Source organism: Chrysochloris asiatica, unplaced genomic scaffold (genome assembly GCF_000296735.1).
Source record: "Chrysochloris asiatica unplaced genomic scaffold, ChrAsi1.0 scaffold00003, whole genome shotgun sequence".
Lineage (NCBI taxonomy): Eukaryota > Metazoa > Chordata > Mammalia > Afrosoricida > Chrysochloridae > Chrysochloris > Chrysochloris asiatica.
In genome coordinates, this window is record NW_006408521.1 from 8048601 (window position 1) to 8058292 (window position 9692).

The 9692-nt window shown below is 36.5% G+C and overlaps 1 pseudogene; it reads right to left on the reverse strand.

Moving 5' to 3' along the window:
• LOC102833045 overlaps positions 1 to 5643 on the reverse strand; it is a 31085-nt pseudogene extending 25442 nt beyond the window's left edge.
• Between the last annotated feature and the right edge of the window lie 4049 nt (positions 5644 to 9692).

Sequence of the window (9692 nt, forward strand, 5' to 3'; positions counted from 1 at the left end):
GGCTATTAACCACAAGGTCAGCAGTTAGAATCTGCCAGTTGCTTGATGGGATAAAGATGAGGCTTTCTCTTCCCATGAAGATTTATAGCCATACAAACCCTATGCAGGGTCATTATATGAGTCAGAACTAGTACTGGGTGGCACAAAACATAATTTTGGTATTCTCTGCATTCAGCCAAGATCCATCTGATATCAACAATGATATCTCTAATTCTACATCATCTTCTGAATCCAGATTGAGTTTTTGGTAGCACCCTACTGATACACTGCTGCAACTGATTTTGAAATATATTAAGCAAATTTTATTTGTCTGTATTATCAATTGGTCAGCTTTCTTTGGAGTGGGCACAAATATGAAGTTCAGCCAATGTAACTATGGTAAATCTGTTTTTATGTAACTCCTTTCTAATTTTCTTAAAATCAAATCCAGTGGTCAACTGCATACTGTAGTTTGCACAGTTTCAGAAGAAATTAAAAGCAAACAAAACAAAATTTTCATGAAAATCCAATAAGAAAAGCTATTGAACTAAAACCAACAAAACCTCAGTTGTTACATAAAATTGTTTACATATTAACAGACTTCAGCTGTGATTCTACTCCTCTTAATAGTTACTATGTCAAATTCAAAGGTTTAAATATAAAAACACATTCTTGTCATCTGGGGTATGTGTACTAGTCTGTTAATAAATTCTAAATATGAAATCAGTAGCAAAAGCATTAGCTGAGAAGACAGTATTAGGGTATAATAGTAGGAACTGAAGGTAAATGATTTTTAGTTTTGGGTTATTTTATTTTATTTTATTGGTTTTGGTTTTGACTATTGTTGTGGCAAATGAAGTGAAGGTGTTTGTTATATGTTATCATCATGTCAGTCTCTGACTCATGGCATCCCCATGCACAGCAGAAAAAAAAGGTACCAAGCCCTTTGCCATCCCATAGGATTTTCTTTTGTTGATTTTCCGAAACAGATTTTCAGTCTTTTCTTCCTAGTTTGTCTTATTCAGGAATCTCCTGAATTCCTGAATAAACTGTTGAGCGTCATAGTAAGACACAAGCCTCCACTTGCTAGACAAGTGGTAGTTGTGCACGAGTTTCATTGCTTGGAAATGCAATCTAATCTTCCAAGTAGATGGCGAGAAAATTCTCTAGACACAAAAATCACTGAGGTGAATTGCTTCATATGGCTCTTCTACTCAGAATCTTTGTAACTCCCATCAAAACACTATTTTTCCTGATAAGTCTGAGTAAAAGAAAGTGGGAAAGAATGTTGATAGAATGATATGATTCCATTGAGATTGTTAACAAGGTTAATTATGATTGTAAAAACTTGGAACTCTAACAAGAGTTTAAAATGAGTCATCTCAGAAGAAGAAAGCGTTGGGGGAGACCTCACTATCATAAACAAAGAAAGGTCAGAAGTAGCACACAACTTTTGGGTCCCGAGGTCTATGCACATTGAACCTTGAACGTACTTGATTCAGAGGAATAGAAGAGGAGCAACAGCAGTAAAACCAGAACAACAAAGAGTGTAGAGGGCTTCCCAGTCTACAGAGTAAGTGAAGCTGATTGCTCTGGGGCGGTAGGTCACTTGTGGAGTGGAGTGCCTCCAGGCACTTCATGGTGGAGCTAAGCTTTTTGACTCTGAGAGCTACAGTCAAACTCTTTTCGGCTGAGGCATATGTTAGAGTGGTGTGTGCCCTCTGGACATTCACCAACAGCACTAAAAGAGCTCTATAACATTGCTGGGGCAGGGCAAACACCAAGGGGCCTATGGCTGAGAAATCAAGGATCAGAACAAGGGCTGCCCATGGGCCTGACTGACAAGAGGTCATTCTGACTGGAAGAACTGTGTCCTAAATATTTCTAATCCTAAATTGTAATTTACAGGAATTGGCCTTGGGTTCATGCTGATAGCGATTTTCCTTCTGCCCCTGGTGAAGTTAGAAGAGGTCAGACATTCATCTCCATGCCTTTTTATTTATTAATTTTTTTCCATAAGCCATGGTTTTCTCAACCATATCGTAGGCATACAAAAGCTACACAATGAATAAGGAAGACAGGAGAAGAATTGATGCCTTCAAGCTATGGTGTTGACCAAGAATATTACAAAACCGATGGACTGTCAGAAGGATAAATAAATCTGTGCCTGAAGAAGAAAGCCAGAATGAGCCATAGACGTAAGGGTGGGGAGACATGTTTTGGACATATTACCAGGAGGGACCAGTTCTTGGAAAAGGACATCATACTTGGTAAAGCAGAGGTTCTGTGATAGAGAGGAAGACCCTCAATGACAAAAATTGACAAGATGGTGTCAACAATGGGCTCAAACCTAACAATGATTATGAGGATGGTGCAGAACCAGGCTGTTTTTTGCTCTAGTGTACACAGGACTGTTATGAGTTGAAACTGACTTCACTGCACCTAACAACATAGTAAACACTGCACCAAAGGCTTAGATTTTTATGAATCATAACATGTAGTCTCATAAATGGATCTAAGTTTTTACCTCATTGTAGGTAAATTACAAAACTGGACTCACTGACACTAGCTGTTAGTAAAATTACTTCCTTTTTTTTCCTTGTCACTCTGCTGTCTTCAATGCACTCCTAGGTTTGCTCAGAGATTTACCCATAGTTATCTGCTGGTTAAAGACTGAAGAACCATTCAAGAGAAATGAGGAATAACCTGAAATATGAAGGAAACTACTGCCCCAGTCTCCTAAGATGAAGGAAACAGCTTGGAAAAGGGTGTTTATTTAAATGATTAAATTACCCTTATAGGGACTTGAGACTAGGGGGTTACTTATATGTAAAGCTGTACTAGGATGTCTTTAGCAGGAAATTTTAAATAAGGGTGAAACCACTTCAGGATCTTGGCTGGAATTTTGAACTGTGAAGATTAAGTAATCAGCAAGAAAATGATATAGCATTATTTCATTGATACAGACTGTGCTATAAATAAACAGAAATAAAGGAATAGTGAAGTGTACACCATTGATTTGGTACTAAATTTTCCTGGCATGGAAGAAAATAATAGGAAAACATAGTAATTTGCTGTAAAAGCAGAGCAATAAAGATATTTTCAAACATCTTTTAAAAAAACAAACAATTAATCATTAACACAAAAGATCTATCAAAACTGGGAGGCACAAGAAGAAGAAAAAGACACAAAGCACGTTCACTTTTTCCTTGAGCTTTTTTTAGGCTTTCAGTGCTGTGGAATTAGAGCAACAAACTGAAATGATTTATGAAATGAAAAATTCCTGCCCACCCAGTTCAGACAATCATGTGCAGTAACTACTGTGTTCTGCTATTTGCCATAATATTTCGTTCAGATGTCGCTACAAAATCCCACTCCACATAGAAGAGTCAATCATAAAAAGAAACACATTTCCTTACAATTCTCTCGTGAACACACTGCAAAATAATCTATTCATATTTTCATACACATTAGTATTTTCCCCTTTATCGTACCCTTTTGCTTTTTTCAAAAGAATTTACTTTTACTCTATAAGTCATTGCTGTAAATACTTCTCACCTTCCTTTTCCATCTTGACCCTCTAGCCCTTTTCCTCTGAACCAGGTTGTTATCTGAGTAATTCAGCTGATAGCTACTCATCTAAATTAGATAACTGAGCTATAAAAGTGATTTTTTTTTTTTTTTTAAATACTGGTTTCCATTATATTGCTAATTTCGTTTTGTTAGGTATGTTGCTACTCAGGAGAGTATAATCTGCTCTGTAACTTTAAATAGTAATTTGGTTATGCTATTTTGTAAAGCTTAATAAAAACATTCAGGAGAAACTGAGTATTAAATGAAGACACTGTCATCGGTCAGCATACTTGCCTACTGGCAAGTACTGCTACACACTCGGGGCAATATAGGAACTGTGGGGAATGAAATAAATCAAAGTCGGTCATTTTCTCTGAGGAGCCTATTGTTGCTCAGTGTTTTTGAGTCGGATCTGACCCATAGTGACCCTGTATGGGTTTCTGAGGAACAGCTGGTGAGCTTGAACCGCAGACCTCGTGGTTCAAAGCAACTTTGCAGTCCAGCGCATTAACCCACAGCGCCACACCAGGACTCCAGGGAGTCTATAGTTAGTTGTATTGGAAAATCCTCCACACAATAAAATTGAAAATATCATAAGGCCATTTATAATAAAATCCTCAAGATTTCAAGGAAATGAAGAGGTCATTGTAAGCTGGACAAATTGGGGAAGGTGAATGGAAATAGTGGAATTTAGCATGTGTTTAAAAGCTAGTTTTGGATAATAATTAACTTGCATACTATGCATGACTCTTGCCACATTGAATGGCCCTGGAGTGATAATTACAGCCAAACTATAGTCTTCACAGTTAATTACATTTTCCCACATCCTCTGGATATCTGGGCATACATGCAAATTTAGGAAAAAGCAAAGCTATGAAAGCAAAAGCGGGACAAGTTGTTGAATAGAAAGAGGTACAGCCATGAAAAGGGGGTCTTAATTTTAATTCAGACATAATCTTGCTGTGAGCATCAGTCTATGTATCAATTTCTTATGGAAAAAACATGCTATGAAGACAAGTGATTTTTTTAGAGGGTGGAAAATAAAATGCATCATGATGTGGAGGTGAATATTAAAACTTCAGGCAGTGAGAAACATTCTAACTATTCCCACAGGACAGAATTTTACATGACATGACATCCTAATTTGTCACAAACCCTGAGGTTTCCCTGCAATTTTACTGCTGAGTACACACAGTGAGAATGAGGATTAGTTACTGGAAAGGAACGCCTGATGGGGAAGAACAGAGCTGACAGGTTCTCAAGCCTTTCTTTCTCAGTCCTTTCACTTAGTTGAAAATTATTTATCTGGTTATCTCTATTTCTCAAACACAAGAATGTTTTAGGCCTACAGCTAAACTCTTCCAGTATGCTTCTGAATGAAATAGTAGTATGCCTTCAACTAAATCTAAAACCAACCTCGATAATACTTCACAATTTTAGCTTCAGATAATTGATATGATCTTCTATTGATCATATTTTGTATGGTCATAATTGTATGATCTTCTATTGATGATTTAGAAGTCATTCTAAAGTACATCCTGCTTGTTGTTGTTAAAGTGCCCTCGAGTCAGCTCTGACTTACAGTGATCTTGTATAAGCTTTCAGAGGAGTGAATGGTGAGCTTGAACTGCTGACCTTGTGGTTCAAACCGACCTTGCTGTCCAGTGTATTAACCCACAGTGCCATACCAGGACTCCACTAAGATAGTTCAGTATTGAATATAGTAATTTTAGAATAAGGAGAATTGGTGGTTCAGTGGTTAAGAGTTTGTCAGCTAATCAAAAACTTGGCAGGAGAAAAGATCTGACAATCTTTTTCTGTAAAGATTAGGAAATCCTATGGGGTGGTACTACTTTGTCCTTTAGCACTGCTATGAGTCAGAATGAACTCTATAGAATAAAACAAGTTATAACAAGAATGGATATAAATTAATTAAATATTTTTTTCATTAGAAAGCTTTCTTGACTTTTCTGTTTTTAGATAATACAGTTCTCTTATCCACACATTAAAGAATTCGACTCCGTGAAACATACCTGGGTCCTTTTTTGCTTTTCTCTCTCGAAGAGGGGAGTGGGTCAGAATGGATCCCATTCTTAGGAAAGAGTGTGTGTTCTACTCTTCAGCCTGTAACACATAACACAGAAATAGGTGTCATTATTAAAACATTCTCAGTTGAAAGTGACAAAAACCCAATTCAATATAGCCTGTAGGGAAAAAATTAACCACAACTAAAATAACATTTGAGAGTATTTCAGGGCCGTAACATTAAAAGGGATAAATTGATGCAAGTTTGGATGGCATACAAGGTCTCATAGAATACCAATAGATTGGCTTTATCCAATGGCTTCACTTAACGTTGCTGGATGATGATGGCCTGCAACCAAATATCAGCCTTCTATCACAGAGGGAATATCTTCTTCAAGAGTTTCGGTTCAGGCATTCTGCTACAGAGAGTATTTAATTTCACTAGTCCAGAGCATCATGCAGAATGTTTACCACAAGAATAACAATTTCTAATATCAAAAGATAGGATAGACAAAAACTCAGGCATTCTGCTACAGAGAGTATTCAATTTCACTAGTTGAGCGCATCATGCAGAATGTTTACCACAAGAATTACGATTTCTAATATCAAAAGATAGGATAGACAACAACAATATGTCTATTACACATGAGCAGATTTGCAAATATGCTGGAATTACAGCACTCCATCATTGTTAGACTTTGTGTGACAACTCCTTCTCTATAAAATACCCTTTTTACTTTTAATTTTCAAATAATTCTATTTTTAATATCTCAAGAGAAACAAGGCTATACAAAGTATTGTGACACATTCATCTGTTAAAGTACTATTTGTAGGCTTTTGCTGACCCTCTACTTTACCAAGCATTATTTCCTTCTCCAGGAACTGGTCCCTCTTGATAACATGTCCAAAGTGTGAGAGACGAAGACTTGCCATCCTGCTTTCTCAGGAGTATTTTGACTGTATTTCTTCCAAGAAAGATTTGGTTCTTCTTCTGACAGTCCATGGTACTATGCTTCTTCAATATCATAACTCAAATTCATCAGTTCTTCTGTTTCTCCTTACTAACTGTCCAACTTCCACTTGCATATAAGGCTATTGAAAAGACATGGCTTGGGTCAGGTTCACCTTAGTCCTCAAACTGATATCTTTGCTCTTGAACACTTTAGAGAGGACTTGTGCAGCAGATTTGCCTAATGCAACATGTCATTTGATTTCTTGGCTGCTGCTTCCATGAGTATTGACTATGGATCCAAGAAAATGTTGTCTTTGACAACTTCAGTCCTTTCTCTATTTATCACGATGCTATTTATTGGTTTAGAGTCCTGGTATGGAATTGTGGGTTAATGTGCTGGACTGCAAAGTCACTTTAAACCACAAGGTCAGTGGTTCAAGCTCACCAGCTGCTCCTCGGAAACCCTATACAGGGTCCCTATGGGTTGGAATGGACTCAAAAGCACTTAACAACAATAATTTTTTGGTTCAGTTGTGAAGATTTTTGTTTTCTTTACATTAAAGCTGTGGTCTTAAATTTTCATCAGTAAGTGTTTTGAGTCCTCTACTTCCAGCAAGCAAGATTGTATCACCTACATATTGCAGGTTATAAAGGAGTCTTCCCCTAATCCTGATGCCACATTATTTTTCATACAACCCAGCTTCTCAGATTATTTGCTTAAGATACAGATTATTAAATTTGGTGAAAGAATACAACCGTGGAGCATACCATTTTTTTTTTTTTTTAAACCATGCATTATCCCCTTGTTCTATTCTAAAACTGTTTCTTGATACAAGTTCTTCATGAGCAGAATTAAGCATTTGGAAATGCTCATTTCCCCAGTGTTATCCATAGCTTGTCATGATCCACACAGTCGAAAGCCTTTACATAGCCAATAAAGCACAAGTAAACATCTTTCTGTTAATGAAAATAATAGATAACATAAATTGTACACGTCAAGTGCAAATCACTATTCTGTATGATTTATATATATATATATATATATTAGCATATTTATAATGGTCATCATGTGAGTTTTTTATCCTTGATTTAGAGGAGAAAACAGTCATTGAGTGATTAAGTAACCAGCACATATCACAGGATAGCAGAATTAGGATTTAAACTATACTTTTAATTACTTTGTTCAAATTGTGAAAATCAACAGTTTTAATAACCTTATAAGTTTCCATTTTTCTACTCCAGCAGGCTGTTGTTTGTATTTCTAGAATATAGAGATTAATTAAACAGAACAAGCCATATGTGTAGAGAAAGATTTGCTTTCTTCTTTTTTAGAACCTAAATTGCATTATTCTAGAAAACCCATTAAAATAGCATGGATTGATTTTATTCCTCCACCCTTCAGCAGACATTTTATAGATAAATTCACAAAATTCTCATTGTATTTTAAATTATTAATTGGTAAAATCTAAAATTCAATGGACAAATATATACGCTTGTCACAAATCTAGGTTTTTTCAATATCTCTCTGATTGTTTAAAGGGCTCTGAGAATAAAATTTCCTTTTGGAGTTTTAAAGTCATAAACACGTGTTTTTCTTCTCGTGCCTCAGTTCCTAAACAAAACCACATGGACAGAGAACTGACTTCACATGGCTAGTGAGAAATACCAAGTCATTTGCTCTCTCTGCAGTATGGTAATGGAGTCCATCTGAATTAGCCTGGCATAAAAGGCAGTGGAGAGGACTTGTTTGGTTGCAAGTAACATAAAGTCAAACTTTAGCCAAAATGGGAACTTAACAATAAGGATACTATTTCTCGGGAACTTGAGGCCCAGATTTAAGCTAAACCTCAGAAATAACTAAACCAAGCGCTCAAGTACAATTATGACTTTTGTTCTGTGTTTCTGCTTTATTTGTTTATTACCAAGCACTATTTTCTGTCATCTCAGTTCATATAAGAGAGAAAATGACTACCAATACCCAAATTTGTATCTTTTTTCCTGAACTATATGGAATCTTGGTTCAACTTCTCAGACAGAGACTCTGAACAAGTTCAGCTAGGATCAGTTGCTTCCTCCTAGTCCAATGAATTGTGACTATTTTCAATAACCTCATACGCATGTGAAAGCTGGACAGTGAATAAGGAAGACCGTAGAAGATTTAATGCTTTGAGTTATGGTGTTTGAGGAGAATATTGAAAGTGCCGTGGGCTGTTAAAAGAACCAACAGACCTGTGTTGGAAGAAGTGCAACCAGAGTGCTTCTTGGAGGCCAGGATGGCCAAACTTCGTCTCTCATACTTCGGACACATTGTCAGGAGGGACCAGTCGCTGGAGAAGGATATCAATTTTAGTAAGGTGGAGAGTCAGAGAAAAAGAGGAAGAATCCCAGTGAGATGGATTGGGAAAGTGGCAGCATCAAAGAACTCAAGCGTGGCAACAATTATGAGGTTGGCCCAGAATTGGGCAGTGTTTTGTTCTGTTGTGCATAGGGTCACTATGAGTCGATACCAACTAGATGGCACCTAACAACAATAACAACAGTTAGTTCAGATTGCATCAGCTACTAACTCTTGGAACAGAAAGCAAATAACATATGTAGATGAGGAGAGGGACAGTTCTTGAGTCCAGGTGTGGCACTATAGGTAAGCATTGGACTGCTAACCACAGATAGGTGGTTCATACCCACTAGAGACTTCTCAGAAACCCTATATAGGTTTAACATGAGTAGACACTGATTCCACAACACTTAACAACAGTAACAGCAAGCTAGTCAAAATAATATACTCCCAGTACCGAGACTCTTTTAACGTTGTTTATCTGATTTCTATGAATTTGACTGAAAGGGAACTTGAGCATCCATTATGAGATCGAAGTATGTATAACGGTAAATTTTCTGCATATTTCGAAAGGCAAAAGACAAAATTTCAACTAAAAAAATCATATATTTATAGTATAAATGGTCTTTATAAACTTTGTAGAAAAAATTTTTTTAAATATGATGCAAATGGAAAATTATAGTACTTTACCTTATTGGTATCTATTCTCAATGTTCTCCAGTTGTTAAGAAGGAGAAAATTTGGCTCAGATAATTTTCACCTTTTTTTCCTTTTTGCTAGTCCCCAGGAAGAATAAAGAGCAATGAAATACTGATAAATGAAACAGCA